Genomic DNA, 20,494 nt, shown 5'->3' with positions numbered 1-20,494 from the left:
CCCAGCCGGTCGCTGGCCGCCCTGGCCGCGCCCCAGCCGGCCGCTGCCGCGCCCTGGCCGGTCCCGGCCGCCCCCAGCCCGCCCTCGGCCGCCCGCCCTGGCCGCGCCCCCTGCGTAGGGCCGGTTCAACCGCCCCTAGGGCCGGTTCAACCGCCCCCCTCTGTTTTTTTTATTTTTTTATTTTTTATTTTATTTACTTTCTGTGATCCTAGTACTTTATTTTAGGTAGGTTAATCATTGTTCATGTTATTGAAATAGGAAGTTTAATTTAAAATTCCGTTACGCTAATTGATTCATGTGATTAACTGTTTATCCCGTGCAATGTTAATCAACTTAAAATGATTAGGTTCCCACTAGTGCATATAACAGAATTCTTTTGTTAGGAACCTATTGAAACTAGAGTGCATAATTTAACTAATCATTAGTGCATAAACTTTAACCCCCCTGCGAGACCCTTTTCCCGTTTCTTTCTAACCATAACAAATGCGATATCGAATGTCATACTTGATGCATATTCACTTTATTTGTCATCTTGTATGGTGTACTGTTCTTTTGTATTAAATATGTGGATGGATGTATGTATGTTTGCAATCGCATAGAGAACGATCCGGTCGAAGAGCCCGAGGAATTCGCAGGAGAAGCCCCTGAGCAGCAGTCGTTTGGTGGAGGCAAGTGTCCTTTGACCTATCTCTGTCCTAATCATTCTTTAATTCACCTCCTGCTTACACATTTATGCCTAAGGATTGACTAGCTTTTGTTATCCATGTCCTTGTTTACCTATCTGGGTTGGATTATTACTGCTTAGTTTGATGCTATTGCTCAACTTTAATCAATGAACATGATGAGATTATCTATGATACGCTGTTTTCCCTTCTCTTATGATGATGTTGTACTTGTGGCTTTAAGGGGGCTCGAGCGGTTTCTCGAGTGCCTCTCCGTAAGGACCTGTTCTATGGATGACCGCCCTGGAAAACAGTGCAACCATGAGGGTGGAATGGGGTGCACTTAGCTGAATAATTAGAGGATCCGGGGTGTAGTTCGCTTCGCCGTCGTGCCGTCAATGGGGCTCGGTGTATGCGGCTCGCTCTGCCAAGGTTGATTTGTCCCTTGGGGAGGAGTGCGGTACATTTAGGAAACCTAACGGGCGGCTACAGCCCCGGGGAATCTTTGTAAAGGCTACGTAGTGAAACCCTGCCTATTCACCTTGGTAGTGTTTAAGGGTTTGATCGGCCCGAGGCAAGAGGGAATCAAGGCTTGTGGGTAAAGTGCACAACCTCTGCAGAGTGTTTGAAAACTGATATATCAGTCGTGCTCGCGGTTATGAGCGGCCAAGGGAGCTCCAGTGATTAGTGGTACTTGATCAGAGATACTTTGGTACAGGTGGCAATGAGATTGATGGTTTTGGTTATGACTATGGTGCTGGTAAGTGGTATTCTTTCCGTTTGGAAAGGGTACATCGGGTTAATAACTTGGGTTAATGCTAAAACTTGGCTTTCTACTAGTAAGTAATAATCTGACCAACTAAAAGCAACTGCTTGACTTATCCCCACATAAAGCTAGTCCACTACAGCCAAACAGGATACTTGCTGAGTATGTTGATGTGTACTCACCCTTGCTCTACACACCAAACCCCCCCCAGGTTGTCAACATTGCAACCACTGCTCAGGCGAAGATGAAGCTGTGGAAGGAGACTTTCAGGAGTTCCAAGATTACGACGAGTTCTAGGTGTGGGTTAGCGGCAACCCCCCAGTCGGCTGCCTGTGAAGGCCGCGTTATCTACGTTTCTTTTCCGCACTTTGATTTATTGTAAGAACTATATGGACGTCTCAGACGTATGATGTAATCGACTATTTCCCTTCTTAATACTATTTTGAGCACTGTGTGATGATGTCCATGTTATGTAACTGCTGTGTACGTGAATAACTGATCCTGGCACGTACATGGTTCGCATTCGGTTTGCCTTCTGAAACCGGGTGTGACACGCATGCAGTCTATGACAGCTGGGGCCCGCGAGCAGCCGCGAGCGCATGCAGTCAGCTGCGGAGAGGAGAGAGAAACCGTGGAAAAGGGGAGTGCAGGTACAGGACGTGCGTTTTAGGGAGACGGATGCGGAGACTGCTGGACTGATGAATAGTGTGCTCCGCTGTGTAAAAAAGGGATACGGAGCCGCATGCGGAGTGCTGCTGGAGTTGGTCTAAGATGAGCCGAAGCCGGTGAAGGGAGAGAGAGGAAAAAAGAAATCTATCAATAATATATATACTGCTACATAGTCAGGGCCGTCCCTGTGGGGGGTGCAAGGGTGCGGCCGCACCGGGCCCCCAAAAATAGAGGGCCCCCTAGCCACTGTACGGTAGCATTTTTTCCTATTAAACCTATCTATTATAGACACAAATACGTAAAGAACGATGCGTTATTGAGTTATCGACTAGTCTTGTTTATATTCTTAAACTGTCTCAATTACTTATCGAATACTCCATCCGTTTCAAAATAGTATTTGTTTTAGTTCTTGATTTTTATGTTTATATTGATGATGATGATGAATCCACTAAAGAAGCAAAACAAATTCTATTTTGATATAGGGGAGACTAGGAGAGTATTATAAACTATACATATGATGGTTTGCTTTGGCAGAGAGAAGCTTTTTAAAATTAAAATATTTTTGTAAACTATTTTTTATCAACAATAACTCAAGAGATGTTAAATGGCTTGGTGATTTTATATATCGAAAAAAAGTTGTTGGATGAGATTGATCTCAATGATATAAGAGATGACTTTGTATCACAAAATGTTTAAAATATGTTTTTAATAATAATATCAGATAACAAATGTTTTTTTTGCTATATTTTACCTTTGTTATCTTGTAAACTTCAAAATAGTGCATAATAATTTTATATGTCAAATATTTGATAATATATGTATATATATATATATATATATATATATATATATATATATTTGTGTGTAGATGGGCCTCAATATCGGATTTCGCACTGGGCCCCTGAAAAGTCAGGAACGGCCCTGTACATAGTACTGTATGTTAATAGTAGCAATGTCGAGAAGCTGGAGCCATAAAAAAGGTAAAGCCCGAGCAAAACCGGCTCCTGGAATTCACAAGAATCTTTCAGATTAAACAAATCTCTATGACCAACGCACTTGATCGTTAGTGTTTCAAATTTTATCATTAATAAATCCTGTCAGATTATATCCGATTCCTCTGTCCACTACATAGCTAGGCCTGTCCGACTGTCGAGTCGATCGAAACTCTCTCTGGTCTGCCTTCGTACCTCTCTAGTCATCAGTCAAACACTCAAACGGGACCCGTGCCGACGACCGTGGAGCCCACCACCCGAACTCACCCCACGCAGGGGCGGTGTGCCAGTGGACCATTGGGCTCCAAGCCTCCAAGAACAGCGCGACGTGGGGGTGCCCTCCGGGCTCCGGCCCCTACAGCGCCTGCTACGCGTCCCCGGAAACCCACCCCCCTCGCCTCGTCCTTACCGTTATACCCCGAGTCCCCGACACAGGTCTCGCTCGCTGGTCGCCTCCCTCGTCCCTCGCATCTTCTCCCTCTTTCTCTCTCCAGCCCAGTAGCCTGTAGCCCCCCCCCCCTCCTCTCTCTCTCTCTTCCTCCCCCACTCGCACAGTGCCCAATGCCGCACAAACCCTAGTGCCCCCACTCCCAATCTCGCGCGGCGGCCATGGGAAACTGCTGCCGCTCGCCGGCCGCCGCGGCGCGGGAAGACGTCAAGTCGTCGCACTTCCCGGCCTCCGCCGGCGGGAAGAAGAAGCCCCACCAGCAGGCGCGGAACGGCGCGGCCCCGGCTCCGGGGAGAAGAAGCGTCTGTCGGTGCTCGGGGAGGAGGGGGTGCGACGTGGGCGCCGGCGGGATCGAGGAGAAGTACGCGCTGGACCGGGAGCTGGGGCGCGGCGAGTTCGGGGTGACGTACCTGTGCATGGACCGGGGCACGCGGGAGCTGCTGGCCTGCAAGTCCATCTCCAAGCGGAAGCTGCGGACCCCCGTCGACGTGGAGGACGTGCGCCGGGAGGTGGCCATCATGCGGCACCTGCCCAGGAGCCCCAGCATCGTGTCCCTGCGGGAGGCGTGCGAGGACGACGGCGCCGTGCACCTCGTCATGGAGCTCTGCGAGGGCGGGGAGCTCTTCGACCGCATCGTCGCCAGGGGCCACTACACGGAGCGCGCGGCGGCCGCGGTCACGCGCACCATCGTCGAGGTCGTCCAGCTCTGCCACCGCCACGGCGTCATGCACCGGGACCTCAAGCCCGAGAACTTCCTCTTCGCCAACAAGAAGGAGAACTCGCCGCTCAAGGCCATCGACTTTGGTCTCTCCATCTTCTTCAAGCCCGGTAAGAGCTCCCCGGCCACCGAGATCCGTCCCTGATTTGGGCGGACCGCTGGCTGCAATTTGGACTTTTTCGTCGATTCAGGCTGGATCCGTGGGGTGGGTTGGTAGCCGTTCTAGTTCTAGTTGGGGTGGATTATCTGTAGCGGTCGTTTCTGTAGCCACTTGCTTTTCTCATGCTTACGCAATCTAAGGCACAATTGGCCTTCATTCTTCTGCAACGTTAGCATTTCTTTGGATTCGCCTTTTCGAACAAGCTGTGGTACTGGACATGACAGCACTTATCAGCCCAAGGTAACTTCTTGCTGTTGCCTCCGATGGCATTCTTGCTAGCTTTGTTGGAGACTGTGTGGTGAGCTCAGAGATTCGAATCTAGGAGCTAGGTTGACTTGTTGCCTCGCTGCCTGCCTGCCTGCTATTTTGGAATCTGGAAACAATTAAGCACCGTCGCTTATCTGTTTCCCAGCATAGTGACTTGTCTATAGCGACGTATACTTATTCAGGTGTTTTGGGAAAACTCAGATTATGTACAACAATATTTTGAAATACACATTTTCATATATGAGTATGTTTCAAGCAACTTCCGTTAAGACTTAGCTGTCTTAGCAGCACTCACAGGTAACTGCTTGTCTCGTTATCACCTAAACAAATGATCACTTGCTTCGGCTGCAATGCAACTATTTTTGCAATTGCTGTAAATTGTCATCTGAGAAGGGCAGGCATAGTGGTTCGAAGCAGCCTCTCGGTATTTACGGGGCAAAGGCTTGCCTCGGTTCCCTTCTTCAGACCCCACTCATGTGGCCGTCTTCCCACTTATTTATTTGAAACTCATAAAAGCATTGTTTTCTTTTCTAGGTGAAAAGTTTTCGGAAATTGTGGGAAGTCCATACTACATGGCTCCTGAAGTCTTGAAGAGGAACTATGGACCTGAAATAGACATATGGAGCGCTGGTGTTATCTTGTATATTTTGTTATGTGGTGTTCCTCCGTTTTGGGCTGGTAAAGGATTTTATTTGTGAGAACAACTTGTCCTCTAGCATTACTTTTGTGCAAATGAGCTTACCAAGTAATAATTGCAGAGACTGAACAAGGAGTTGCACAAGCTATTCTTCGGGGAAATATAGATTTTAAGCGAGAACCCTGGCCCAATGTTTCTGACAATGCTAAAGATCTTGTTCGGCAGATGCTTCAACCTGATCCAAAACTCAGGCTAACAGCAAAGCAAGTTCTTGGTAGGTTCGTATCTGTATATCGAACTTATTAACACATAGTGCTTCATTGTATTGAATGGTACATTGTATCAGATCTGTTCAGTTTAAGGGATCAACACCAGTGTTACCCAGACACCCGTGTTTTTTTTTGCCTAGCCAGATACCCAAAACCTATTTGGATAATTGTATTCCAAGTGCCATTTGGACGGTTCCTAAAAAATCTGCCAAATTGGACCCCCACACCTGAATTAGACACTGATACCACACAGGTGTTCCATGTAACATGGATCAAAGATAGTTTCAGAAGTGTAGTTGGTTGCCACTTCTGCAGGATCTACTCTGTATATATCCTTGTTCAAGAAGTTGGTGCAACTATAGTATGTGCCACTTCTACAGGAATAACAGGATCAAATATGACTAGGTACAGTTTACGTAATGCTATGATGTAAAAGCGATTAGTGGCAAAAAAAATTGATGCATCAAAGTTTGAAGTAAAAAGTGGAAGTAAATGCTTTTCAGTAGCTCTTCTGGACAGTCTTTAGAGTTGAGACGTGTTTTCTTATTGCACTTCATGGTAACTTCCAGGTGTCCCAGTTACTTGTAGATTGTATTCATTCTCAAAAGGAAAAGCTGGTAAAAGAAGTTTGGTTTATCTAAAAACAAGATGATTGATATTGTTTTAGCAATTGGAGAATACCATTTTCTGCACTATTATACATATCAATCACTTGAGTGAATAAGATAGCACCAAGTTTGTTCATTTTTTGCTATTTTATGCTTCAAATATTTGAGCTGCATGTTTTTATTTTTTTTAGATTTTGGATGGTAACCAAGAGCTATTTAAGTTTTCATGATGTATAGTTGTATACATGTTCAAAGTCCATATGGAATTACCTGGCATCCCATTTAGGGCTCATGCCTCTTTTTTGTTTCTGTTATCACAGAGCATCCCTGGCTTCAAAATGCTAAGAAAGCTCCAAATGTTCCTCTTGGAGACATTGTAAAGTCAAGGCTGAAACAGTTTTCAAGGATGAACAGATTCAAAAGAAAAAGCTCTAAGGGTTCGAAACCTTTCTTTATCACGGAACTGATCTAGTGTGTTTTAGTGCACCCTTTTCTAGATACCATCATGGAGACAGTTTGCTTTACTGACAAAGTGGTTCTTGACTAGGTTATTGCTGATCACTTGTCAGCTGAAGAGGTGGAGGACATAAAGGATATGTTCAAGGTGATGGATACTGATAATGATGGCATAGTTTCTTATGAAGAGTTTAAAGAGTGGGATTGCAAAATTTGGTTCTCATCTTGCAGAATCAGAAGTGCAAATGCTTATTGAAGCTGTAAGTATGTTTTGTTTAATTAATTGAGTCACTATTGCCAGTTTGTAATTGATCTGAATCACATGATTTATGCTACCATTGATGTTTGTACTCCCTCCGTACCAAATTTGTAGTCGTTTTAGGTCTTTATTTTTATGTCTATATTCAAATGAATGACAATGAATCTAGACACATACAAAACACCATACATCAGTTATTGAATGCATTTTTAAAAATGCTAAAACGACTTCTATTTTGGAAGTTGGAACAGAGGGAGTATGTTGGATTGTTGGTTTTCGATGGAACCCAGCAATTTAGTTATAGTTGCACCAGGTGGTGCTTGGTGGTCCTGAAGAATTTGGAGGTTGTCATTGTGGCATCATACACATAATGAAACATTCACTCCCATTTCCCTGAAGGACTTGTGTTTTTTACTCATTTAGATTTCTTGAAAGCTGATAATATAGGGCCTCATACGTGACATGCCATTGAACTATTTATTTGTTTAGAATTTAGTTTACGCTTTTAATTTTTCCTCGATTGCTTAGATTCAGATAAGGTCATTTTTTGCTATGTCAGTGACTTCCGACTTGGTGTCAATTTGAGAACTAGGTGACATGATTGGCTTCATCTATTATTAACAAGAAGCAGGTGCTGATTGCATAGCATATCTTTGTCTTTGTAATAATAGGTGGATACAAATGGTAGAGGAGCACTAGATTATGGTGAATTTTTGGCCGTCTCACTTCATTTACAAAGGATGGCAAACGATGAGCACCTTCGGCGGGCCTTCCTATTTTTCGACAAGGATGGCAATGGTTTCATTGAGCCTGAGGAGCTTCAGGAAGCCCTGATGGAGGACGGGGGAGCTGATACCATGGACGTGGTCAATGACATATTGCAAGAAGTTGACACAGATAAGGTTAACGGTTCCCTAAGGCCCCTGAGATAGCTCTGCTGCCTTCAAATCTCATTAATTATTTCAAGTCGCAATACCTTTGTTGTTTCTGCAGGATGGTAAAATTAGCTACGAAGAATTTGTAGCGATGATGAAGACTGGAACAGATTGGAGGAAGGCGTCGCGGCATTATTCAAGAGGGCGCTTCAATAGCCTTAGCATAAAGCTTATAAAAGATGGGTCTGTAAAACTGGGTAGCGAGTGAGGTTGTAGCTTGCTGCCGATGCTCTTCTCCACGCATTGTAGTCTGCCTCTCGGGCCCGCTAAGCAGAAACCCCCTTCCGTTTGCTAATGATTATTTTGTCTGGGATTTAGGTAGTTGGAGCCTCCCTGATTGGTTTACTCGTGTAATTAGTAGCCCTTTTCAGTATCGCTGAGGAGCATCTGCTGTAGATGCACGCCTGCCTCCGTCTGTCTGCTCATCTCCTCCGGTGTACCCGTCGCTCAATGGAAGTGTTGTAAAATGTTTTGGTGTTGACCTCAAATGCAATTTGCTGGTTTCGTGTACTGACACCCAAGATTCATTTGCGCCTATAAGGCTAACTGTGAAAATTTACGTCATTTGATGAGGAAATGATGAAGCGCTAGCTGATTTGTCTTGTATTCTGTTTATGCGGTGTAAAGCTAGTTTGAGTTGTGGGTTCCTTTTCAGCAGTAAGCTTGACTTAGGCTATCCAATCTCCTATCGTATCCTCTATTTTAAACTTCAATATATAAACGGTGTTCAAACAGTATCCTACAGTTCCGCGTCTCCTATTTTACGCGAACCACTGGAGAAAATCTTATGGGATACGATTGGCGAAGCTGTCTGCTGAAAGCTTAAATTGAAACTGGAGTCCTCTAATTTTTAAGAGATTTCTATTTTTAAATAAAATTAGTTCATTTTTTCTTTAAAAAATAGAGTTGTCAAACTAGTGCTTAACGAGTTGTTCTCCGATAGAAAAAAAAAACTAAACATGACAAGTAATAGTATAGGCCTAGTAAAAATACTCCTACAGACATGGACCAAGTGTCACACCCGGTTTTGGAAGGCAAACCGAATGCGAACTATGTACGTGCCAGGATCAGAACTCACGTACACAACGATTACATAAATGAACATCATCACACAATGCTCGAATAATAACATAAAAGAGTACTTATTACATCATAGAGTCATAGACATCCACATAGTCATTGTCTTAACAGTTAAATCAAAGTACTAGCGAAACGCAGTAAAGATAAGGCCTTCACAGGCAGCTGACTGGGGGTTGCCGCCAACCCACACCTAGAATTCGTCGTAGTCTTGGAACTCCTGGAAGTCTCCTTCCACGGCTTCACCTTCTCCTGAGCAGTGGTTACAATGCGGACAAACCTGGTGTTTGTGGTAAAGCAAGGATGAGTACACATCAACGTACTCAGCAAATGTCCCGTTTGGCTGAAGTGGACTAGCTTTATGTGGGGTTAGGCTCAAGCAGTTGCTTTTAGTTGGTCAGGGTATTTATCATTAGTAGAAGCCAGATTTTAGCATTGACCAACCCGTAACCATTTCCTCATCGAGGAAACAACATCATCATAGTCGAACCAAACCATAACATAATCCTTGTATCTCGAACCATCTGTATCACTAATCAAAGAGGATCCCAAGGCTGCTCTTAACCGTGAGCACGGCTGATATATCAGTTTTCACTACCCTCTGCAGAGGTTGCACACTTTACCCATGAGCCATGATTCCCTTTCTACCCGGGGAGAGCTAATCCCCATTGACCACTACCTAGGTGGTCCGGCAGGGCATCACTACGTAGCTTTTACAGAGATTCCCTAGAGATCATAGCTGCCCGTTAGGTTTCTCCAGTTTGATAAACACAGTACCCCTCCCCGCAGGAGAGTGACTAACAAAGAGCAAAACGAAAGAACCTCGGCACTCAGCCTCGGCAGAGCAAGCACTGTGCCTGGACCCCATTGACGGCACGACGGCTAAGCAACTACACCTCTAGTTCACCTAATTAATCAGCTAAGGGCATCCCATTTTCACCCTCATGGTTGTACTGTTATCCCGGGTGGTCTCTCAACGAACAAGTCCTTACAGAGAGGTACTCAGGAAACAACCTGAGCCCCCTAGAGTATCACAAGATCATCAACATCATCAGGATAACAGTATCATAAATAGTCACATCATGTTCATTGATTAAGTTAAGGCAGTAGCAGAGTGCTAACCATAACAACCCAGTAGGTCATCAAGGACAAAGTAAGTGTAAAGCTAGTCAATCCTTAGGTTTCAAGTAAGTAATGCGGGGTAGTAAGTTATAAATGAATAGGACATAATGGGACAGAGGACACTTGCCTTCACCAAGCTGCTGATCAGGGATTTCCTCTGCAACCTCCTCGGGGAAACACAGACTGCTCGTTGTCTACATAAAGTAATCATTCACACTATGCACTTGGGAAGATAACAAACAAAAGCAACATACAAACATATGCAGCAAAGGAGATCACAAGTTCATAGCAGAAAAGGGATAGGCACTCTGGTGTTCCCTAGGTCTGGGGTAGAGGACTATACAAAGTGATTCACTATCCACTAATCAGGTTTAAGTCAGTGGTGGGATTAAATCATTACATGGTTTTAAGTTCCTAAACTTAGGTGTTTAAGTCCCTAATCTTAAGTACTCCAACTTTTATTAAAGTCTACCAATTTCTAATTATCTCAAATGGGGTTCCAATAACCTTAATCCTATCCTAATGATTAATTATTAATTGGTACATGGAAGCAGCAGGGAAACATTGTTTAAATAGATTGACAAAAACATCATGAGCATTTGCAATTTGAAGCACTTAATTTGGAGTTCATATGACAAAGTTATGGATTTTACAAGTTTAGGGGTTAAAAATATACCCTAATACCTATTTTGAATTAAATAAAAGGTCCAGGGACCTAACTGAGAGAAAACCAGGGACGGCGGGTTCAATTTCCAGAAAACCGGGGGTCTCTTTAAGAAAACGCCGCGCGCGAAGGGGTATCGGGGCTACTACGGCCGTCAGATCTAAAGCGAACGGCCAGGATTAGATCCTGCGGGCGGGCGCGCGAGCGCGCGGCGGCCTGGGCGACTGACAGGCGGGACCGGGCGGGCAGCGGGGGGCGCGGGCAGGCTGACAGGCGGGGCCGGCGGGCAGAGCGAGCGCGCGGGCGGGCTAACAGGCGGGGCCCAACGGCAGGGGGACGGGGTGTGGGGGAAGCGGGCCTGGGCCGCTGGATCTCGGGCGGACGGCCAGGATTGGGCTTGGCCTAATTAAAGCGGGGCCGCCCGATCTGGGACGGACGGTGGGGATCGGGTGGCCGGCCTGGGCTTCTCCTACGGCTAGCTGGGGCGGCGGCGCTCGTCCCCGCGGCGGAGGACTCGCCGGAGACGAGGGGCGCGGGCGTTTGGCGGGTCTCTGGGGCGACCTGAGTGGCCGGGAAGGTTGGGGAGGGCACGGGGAGTCCTCTGGTGGGGTCTGGGTCGGGGCAGGGGCACCGGAGGGGGGCAGTTCACGGCGGAGCGGCTCGGCGGCGGGGTTACCCTACTCCGGCGAGGAATTAAACGCGGCAGAGAGCAAAACAAAGGTCGATAGGGGCGGGAGAGGTTCCTTACCTCAAGGCGGGCTCCGGGGACTCCTCGGCGGCGGCAATGGCGCGACGGTGGCCCGGGGCGACGGTGGCGGACCTCCGCGGCTGCACGGGGAACGGCGGGTGAGCGCGGGCAGAGAGAAATAGGGAGGGGGACAGGGAATTGGGGCGCGTCCCGGGTTGCGGACACCGGGGCGAAGCTCACCGTGGCAACGGACACGGCGGAGCTCCAATGGCGGCCGAGAAACGAGCTCGGGACGGCGGGGTTTACGGCGGCGGCGCTCTGCGTGGCGCGCAGCGAGGGGGGAAGAGGGGTCTACTGGAGCGCAAATGGGGGAGGGGGAGAGGGCGAGTGGGGCTCGGGGCTCAAGTGGCCAGGGGCGGGTCAGTTGCGAGCTCCACGCGCGACGTGGGCGCGGAGAAGGCGGGCGCGCGCAGCTCGGCGGCGGTTACGTGGGGACGACGGGGCTGACAGCCCGGGCCCGCGAGCAGAGAGAGAGGGGGAGAGCGGAGGTGGGCACGCGAGAGGCAGCTGCGCTGACGGGCGGGCCCGCCAGGGTAAGAGAGAGCGGGGGGGGGGGGGAGAGCGCCGCGCGCGGGATTGGGCCGGCTGGGCCGAAAGGCCGAGGGGGGCAGGGTGGCGGGCTTCTTTTCCTTTTCTTTTTATTCTGGAATTGTTTTCTCTTTTCTTTTTATTTTCTCTATTTGATTCAAATTCAAATAAGCCACAAATTCAAATTGGACTTTCCAAGAGTTATGCACCAAGCAAAAGTGAGATCTAGGGTTCAACATGATGCAACAATTCATACTCCCTTAGGGTTTAACTTATTAAACTATTATTACAAATAAAATAAGCACTTTTCTCCTATAGAAATAAGAAAGAAAAGAATGAGGAAGGATGAGAAAAGGGAAGTAACACCTGAATTTGTGAATATGAGCAAAGAAATTTTATACCCCCAAATTCAGAGTGTTACAAACCTATCCCCCTTAAAAGAATCTCGCCCCGAGATTCAAGGTTGGTCAGCAAAGAGTTCAGGGTATTTGGCCTTCAGATCATCTTCCCGTTCCCAGGTTGCTTCTTCCTCCGAGTGGTGACCCCATCTGACTTTGCACATTCTGATGGTGTTCCTCCGGGTGACCCTGTCTGCAACTCCAGAATCTGCGTTGGCTTTTCTATGTATGTCAGATCCTCCTGGACCTCCAAACCCTCCACTGGTAACTGTTCTTCTGGTACTCGCAGACACTTCTTCAATTGCGACACATGGAACACATTATGCACAGCTGACAAGCTCTCTGGTAGGTTGAGCTGGTAGGCCACTTCTCCACGCTTTGCTTGAATCTGATATGGTCCAACGTACCGGGGTGCTAACTTGCCTTTAACTCCGAACCTTCTGACTCCCCTGATAGGTGACACCTTCAGATAGACGTAGTCTCCCACTTCAAAACTCAGTTCCCTTCTCCTTCTGTCAGCATAGCTTCGCTGTCTTGACTGGGCTGTCTTCAGGTTCTCCCGAACCATTTTGATATTCTCTTCGGCTTCAAGCAAGATGTCAGGGCCAAACACCTGTCTCTCTCCAGGCTGGTCCCAATGCAGCGGAAGTCCTACAACTCCGCCCATAGAGTGCCTGAAACGGCGACATCTTCAAGCTGGCCTGGTAACTATTGTTGTAGGAGAATTCTGCATAAGGTAATCTTTTGTCCCATCCTGACTTGTCTTGCAACGCACAGGCTCTCAACATGTCTTCTAGGATCTGATTAGTTCTTTCAGTCTGACCGTCTGTCTGCGGGTGATAAGCTGAGCTGAAGTTCAAATGTGTGCCCAAAGCTTCTTGTAGCTGCTGCCAAAAATGAGAGGTGAACTGCGTTCCTCGATCTGACACTATCTTCTTCGGCACACCATGAAGGCAGACTATCCGTGACATGTATAACTCAGCTAACGTTGCTCCGGTGTATGTCGTCTTCACAGGTATGAAATGGGCCACCTTTGTTAAGCGGTCCACAACCACCCAGATGGAATCATAACCGGCCCGGGTACGAGGTAGGCCAACTATAAAATCCATCCCGATCTCATCCCACTTCCACTGAGGAATCCACAATGGCTGCAACAATCCGGCAGGCCTCTGATGCTCTGCTTTGGTTCTCTGACAGCTATCGCAGATGGCGACATATTCTGCGATCTCTCTTTTCATACCATACCACCAAAACCTTCTTTTTAAGTCCTGGTACATCTTCTCACTTCCAGGGTGTATGGAGTAGGCTGTCTCATGAGCTTCCTTGAGGATCAGTTCCCGAATAGGTTTGAGGTCGGGAACACACAATCGGTCCTTGAACCATATTACCCCTTCTTCATCCTCTCGAAAGTCTTTGCCTCTTCCTTCTAAGATCAGCTGCCGGATCTTGTTGATGTTTTCATCATCCTTCTGCCCTTCTTTGATCTCCCGTTCTAGGGTGGGCTCTAATTCCACTGTTACTCCTTGCGTACTGTTCAGGAAATCGAGGCTCAGTCTGTCGAACTCTTTGGCTAACTCATACGGCATCGGGTACGAGGCCAACATATTGACTTGACTCTTCCTGCTCAGAGCATCTGCAACAACATTGGCTTTGCCTGGATGGTAATGTATCTCCAACTCATAGTCCTTGATCAATTCCAACCATCTTCGTTGCCTCATGTTTAACTCTGACTGGGTGAATATGTACTTCAGACTTTTATGATCTGTGTAGATGTCGCACTTCTGCCCATACAGGTAATGTCTCCAGGTCTTTAAGGCATGAACCACTGCTGCCAACTCCAGGTCATGGGTGGGATAATTTTTCTCGTGGATCTTCAGTTGCCGAGATGAGTATGCTACAACTCTTCCTTCTTGCATTAGCACACATCCCAATCCGGTGTAAGAAGCGTCGCAATACCCTGAGAATGACTTGTGAACATCAGGCAGGACTAACACAGGAGCTGTAGTCAATCTATTCTTCAGTTCTTCGAATGCTTCCTGACACTTTTGGGTCCACTTAAACTCAACTTTCTTTGCTAGTAACGCTGTCATTGGCCTAGCAATCTTTGAGAAGCCTTCAATGAAACGCCTATAATATCCAGCCATTCCAATGAAGCTCTTGATCCCACGAACATCCTTCGGTGCTTTCCAGTTCAGGATATCTGCTACTTTCTTCGGATCCACTGCCAACCCATCTTGATTTATGATGTGACCCAGAAATAAGACTTCATGAATCCAGAACTCGCATTTGCCTAGCTTGGCATACAACTGATGCTCTCGAAGTCTTTGCAATACCATCTTCAAATGCTCTACATGATCTTCCTCACTTTGAGAGTATATGAGAATGTCATCGATGAACACTACCACAAACTTGTCTAGATAGTCCATGAACACACTGTTCATCAGGTACATAAAGAAGGCTGGCGCATTTGTCAAACCAAAAGACATAACTGTAAACTCATATAACCCATACTTGGTGATGAATGCCGTCTTCGGTATGTCCGAGGGTCGGATTCTGAGTTGATGGTAACCTAACCTCAGGTCTATCTTCGAGAATACGCTGGCACCTCTGAGCTGGTCGAACAAATCTTCTATCCTTGGCAGGGGGTACTTGTTCTTGACAGTGACTTCATTCAAGGCTCTATAGTCTATGCACATCCTTTTGGTACCATCTTTCTTCTCTACAAACAACACTGGAGCGGCCCAAGGCGAGGTACTTGGCCTGATGTAACCCTTCTCTAACATCTCGTCTATCTGCTTCTTGAGTTCCACCAATTCTGGTCCAGACACTCGATAGGCTCTTTTGGAAATGGGGGCGGTACCAGGGATAAGCTCTATGGCAAATTCGACTTTTCTCTCGGGTGGCATGCCCGTTAGCTGTCACACCCGGTTCCAGGGGGTAGAACCGAGCGCATACCATATGTGTGCCAGGATCCATTTCCACACATATGTTGACGTCACAAGTGTAATATATCAAAAGACAATGCAATAAAGGCGTAAAGAGAGTATAAAACTTTATTACATCATCTGAGACATTGTGTCTTAAACAAGTATCACATCAAAGTAAGCGGAAATAAACAACTGGGCAATCTCCCACAGGAAGATGACCGGCGCATCGTTAGACTTAGAAATCATCGTCGTCGATAAAATCTCCATCAAAGTCTCCAGCATCACCCTCTGATCAAAATTAAGCAAGGGTGAGCTCACTTATGGTCGGGGCTCAGCAAGTGGGGGAAAAACTAATGCAGGTATAACAAGGTGAGGCTAAGGTTGAGCAGTAAGCATTTTAGTTGGTCAACGTTTTATTAACATCACCTGTCTTACTAATAAGTGTGAGTCCCAAATATCCCATTTAAACAAAGGAATATGAATATAGCAAAAACACTTAAGTGAAATCACTTAAGCAAATTATTGGCAGATCATCGGATCTCAATTTAATTCCATCTTCAAGTTCAATTATCATGTGAGGAGTCCAGGTCGCTCTTAACCGGGAGCACGGCTGATATATCAGTTTTACACTCTGCAGAGGTGGTACAACTTTACCCACAAGCCATGTATCCCATCTAGCCCGGGTTGATCGGACCCTTAGACACTGCCGAGGTGAATGGCTAGGGATCCATTATGAAGTTTTCACAAAATACCTTAATACGAAGCAACCCGCTAAGGTTTCTAAGACGATGGTGGTGGCCCCCTGGGTGAAGTACCTTAGCCAAGAATACGACCCCATGTTAACGTGGGCTGCCAGCACCTACCGCTCCCCCTCTTGCCCATCTTTCAGGTAAGGTTGCTAGGCACTAAGCATATAGAGCTATTTACCAAAGCCAGAGCCATGATAGCACTCGTGGTTGCACTGTTATCCTGGGTGGTCACTCCATGTTCCAATTAAATTTGTAATAAAATTATCTTAACCATCGGGTTAATGCCATAATTGCCAATTAACATTTTTGGAACATTAAAACCAATTAAAGAGTGACATTAAGAATCATTAAGTTGAGCGGTAGCATGAATCTTGCACAGCTTAATTATTTTCCCAGGTTAAACAAGGAATACAGATAATAAATCTAGGAAATCCTTAATTAGGTGAAACCCATCAAATTATGCAGTATATCAAAAAGGTAAACATTATTATATGCAGTGAATAGGTACAAACAGAGTATGCAGAGGGAGAATCCACTTGCCTTGCTCAAGCGAGTCCTGCGGATCGTCTTCGAACGAGTTCGGATCGTCTACCGCACAATCCGCTTCTAATAGAGTCGCATAGCGCACATACAAAAATAAAATATACACAAATAAATAAACATGCACCACTACATAATCATCCACCATTACATACACATTAACACATCGCACTAATCACATCTTAAATATGTCCTAATCGCGTAAATACTTATTAATTCAATTATAGCTATTAATGTGATCCTAATGGTGAATTTATGAGTGGGTATAATAAATATAGTTTTAAACTAGTATTAACTTATTTTAACATCATCAATGAAATTAAATAATACTTATTATCTTTTAATACTAATAAATAAATTAACACCTATTATTACTTTTAACACAAATTAGTTAGTATGACCAAAATGAATCTAATAATATTAATATTCTAAAAATCTACATAAACTACTAATTGAACATTTTCTAACACAAGCGGGGTTATTTGACATAAACTAGTACTCTAACAAATTTTAAGTTCTAAATCTGTGAACATGTTTATTTGACTAGCAAAACCCTATTTTGCCATCTACCAATGATATTTTCTCTTTTCTTTCCAAAAGAAGATATTAATTAAATAATCGGATAAATCATCTAACAATCCTATTTTATTCATATGACATGAATTCTATACCATTTTTCTAATCCATAAAAAATGCACCTATAATTCTCCAATTAGTTTCAAAAATTTATCGCGACCAATTTTAACTATAAATTCTTATCTAGTATTTTTATCACCGACGTGTGACTATTAAATCTACGTCATATTTCTCTAAACCAAAATTCAACGCGTCGATTACATGAAATAACACGATGCACGCATATTTCTAACAAATTCCGTAGCGCACACAAATACATAAATCGGAATCACATGTGTTCATATTACAACAAACAAACTATACAACACATGAATCGAATCAAAAGCGCTTTATAAAATACATAAAATAAACTTGGGTCGTCATCAACCTCGGGTTCGTGCGTGTGACGGGGACGGATCGACGGAGAGCGGGGCTCGACTACGGACAACTAGTACGCGGCTCCGGTGAACTCCGGCGACGACGGCACACTCCGGCGAACTCCACGGGCTCCGGCAACGAGCAGCGAACTCCGGCGACGAACGGCGGCGTCGAACGGCGGCGTCGAACAGTGCAATGGTGAGCTAGAGAGATGGGCGCTTGGGTAGGCAGGAGAGAAGAGAGAGCTCTGCTGTCCCCATTTATAGAGAGAAGGAGGGGAGAAGAAGAGTCTGCCAGGGAGGTCATGGGGTGCCGCAGGCTTCAAATGCCGTCAATACGTCAGTTACTAATGGAGAAATAATAGGAATAAGAAACGGATGAAATAAATCGCCATGAAGCAAGAAACGGACGACGGTTCGCGGCGTTTTGGTCGTCGGGCGCGCTCGGCATCGCGGTGGGCTGGCGCGGCAGCGCGCTGCTCGCGCAGGGCGGGGCCTGTGCGGCGTCGCGGTGGGGCGTCGCGTGCGTTGGCCAGGGCACGTGCGTGAGAGAAGCAAGGGAGAGAGAAAATGAAGGGAGAGAGAGACGTGAGGGAGAGAGACGTGAGGGAGAGAGAGAAGAGAGATAGGAGAGGGAGTAGTAGCCTGGCGGCGGCGGCTGTGAAGCCAGCCAGGGCGCGCGCACAGGGATTTTAGGGTTAGATCATGGGCCCCTAGTGGGCCGGCCGGTTTGGAGTAGTTTTAGGTTTTTTTTTCTTTTTTTTTAAATTCCGAAATTCATTTTTAAAGAACTCTAAAAATCATAAAAAATTACCAAAAATATTTATAAATGAAGTACTTATTTTTAGACTAATAATTACTATAATACTTAATTATTATTTAATTACTAGTACTTTTTTTTAAAAATGGGTTGATATTTAAACATCCGATAAGAAATCAAACGCATGCAAAGAAAACGATGCAAATAAATAATTAAACACTTAAAAAAATTATTACCCTAATTAATATAATAACTAAATTCATTATTTTTATTTGATGGCTTTTGTGGTGTTACAAACCTACCCCTCTTAAAAAGAATCTCGTCCTCGAGATTAAGAAACTTCCGAGAATAACTGAGGGAATTCTGCTCTGAGTTCATCTTCTCTTTCCCAAGTGGCCTCATCTTCCGAATGATGACTCCACTGAACTTTGCACATGTTAATGACTTTACTCCGTGTAATTCTGCGAGATCTTTCCAGAATTCTGACCGGGTACTCCGAATAAGTCAAATCCTCATTAACATTCAGTTCTTCCATGGGTAATTGTTCTTCTGGTACTCTTAAGCACTTCTTGAGTTGTGACACGTGAAATACGTCATGCACATCCGATAATCTATCGGGTAGCTCTAACTGGTAGGCTACTTCGCCTTTTCTTTCCAAAATCTTGAATGGGCCAATATAGCGAGGTGATAATTTTCCCTTAACCTTAAACCTTTTCATTCCTCTCATCGGTGAAACTTTAAGGTAGACAAAGTCTCCTACTTCAAACATCAACTCTCTTCTTCTATTATCAGCATAGCTCTTCTGTCTTGACTGTGCTGTCTTCAAATTTTCTCTGATAATTTGCACTTGCTTTTCCGCCTCTTGGAGAATTTCTGGACCAAATACTTGACTTTCTCCAGTTTGATTCCAATAAAGCGGTGTTCTACACTTTCGTCCATATAGTGCTTCAAATGGTGCCATTTTGAGACTTGCTTGATAACTGTTGTTATACGAAAATTCTGCATAAGGCAAACTTTTATCCCAGCTTCTACCATGCTTTAGAGCGCAAGCTCTTAGCATATCTTCCAGCACTTGGTTTGTTCTTTCCGTTTGCCCATCCGTCTGCGGATGATAAGCTGAACTAAAATTTAGCTTGGTATCCATGGACTCATGTAGTCTTTTCCAAAAGCGCGAGGTAAACTGGGTCCCTCGATCTGATACGATCTTCTTCGGTACTCCATGCAGACAAACAATCCTTGACATGTATAATTCTGCTAACTGGGCTCCCGAGTATGTTGTCTTCACAGGTATAAAGTGTGCTACTTTAGTTAACCTGTCTACTATGACCCATATTGAATCATAGCCATCTCGAGTACGGGGTAGTCCAACTATGAAATCCATACTGATTTCTTCCCATTTCCATTCCGGTACCTTGAGAGGTTGTAGCAATCCTGCTGGTCTTTGGTGTTCAGCTTTAACTCGCTGACACACGTCACATACTGCAACATGAGTAGCAACATCTCTTTTCAAACCGTACCACCAATACTTTTCCTTAAGATCCTGGTACATCTTTGTACTTCCAGGGTGAATAGAGTATGCTGAATCATGAGCTTCTCTCAAAATAAGTTGGCGCAAGTGCTCGATTTCTGGTACGCAGATTCTCTTCTTAAACCATACTGTGCCTTGTTCATCTTCCGTGAAATCTGGGGCTTTACCCAAACTAATCAAAGCTTTAATTTCCTTAATTTTCTCATCAGACTCTTGTCCTTTACGAATCTCTTCTTCCAAAGTAGATTCGACTTCCATCACCGTTGCTTCTACATTATTGAGAAATCCAAGGTTGAGTCGTTCCATTTCCCAGCATAATTCTTGTGACATCAAATGAGTAGTGATGTTGTTCACTTGACCCTTACGGCTCAAAGCATCAGCTACTACATTTGCTTTTCCGGGGTGATATTGTATTTCCAAATCATAATCCTTAATCAACTCAAGCCATCTTCTCTGTCTGAGGTTGAGTTCCTTCTGAGTGAATATATATTTCAGGCTTTTGTGATCCGTGAAGATTTTGCACTTGTTTCCAATCATATAGTGCCTCCAAATCTTCAAAGCATGCACTACGGCAGCTAGTTCCAAATCATGCGTAGGATAATTCTTCTCATGCTT

General features: G+C 45.3%; 1 pseudogene; it reads left to right on the top strand.

Annotated features, from left to right (window-relative positions):
- The first annotated feature begins 3,408 nt into the window (after positions 1 to 3,408).
- On the top strand, positions 3,409 to 8,452 carry LOC118473132 (calcium-dependent protein kinase 16-like; annotated as a pseudogene).
- Positions 8,453 to 20,494: the final 12,042 nt, after the last annotated feature.

The sequence above is a fragment of the Zea mays genome, chromosome 8 (assembly GCF_902167145.1).
Source record: "Zea mays cultivar B73 chromosome 8, Zm-B73-REFERENCE-NAM-5.0, whole genome shotgun sequence".
Classification (NCBI taxonomy): Eukaryota; Viridiplantae; Streptophyta; class Magnoliopsida; order Poales; family Poaceae; genus Zea; species Zea mays.
The sequence above is the reverse complement of the archived record's forward strand: the minus strand, read 5'-3'. Positions and strand labels throughout refer to the sequence as shown.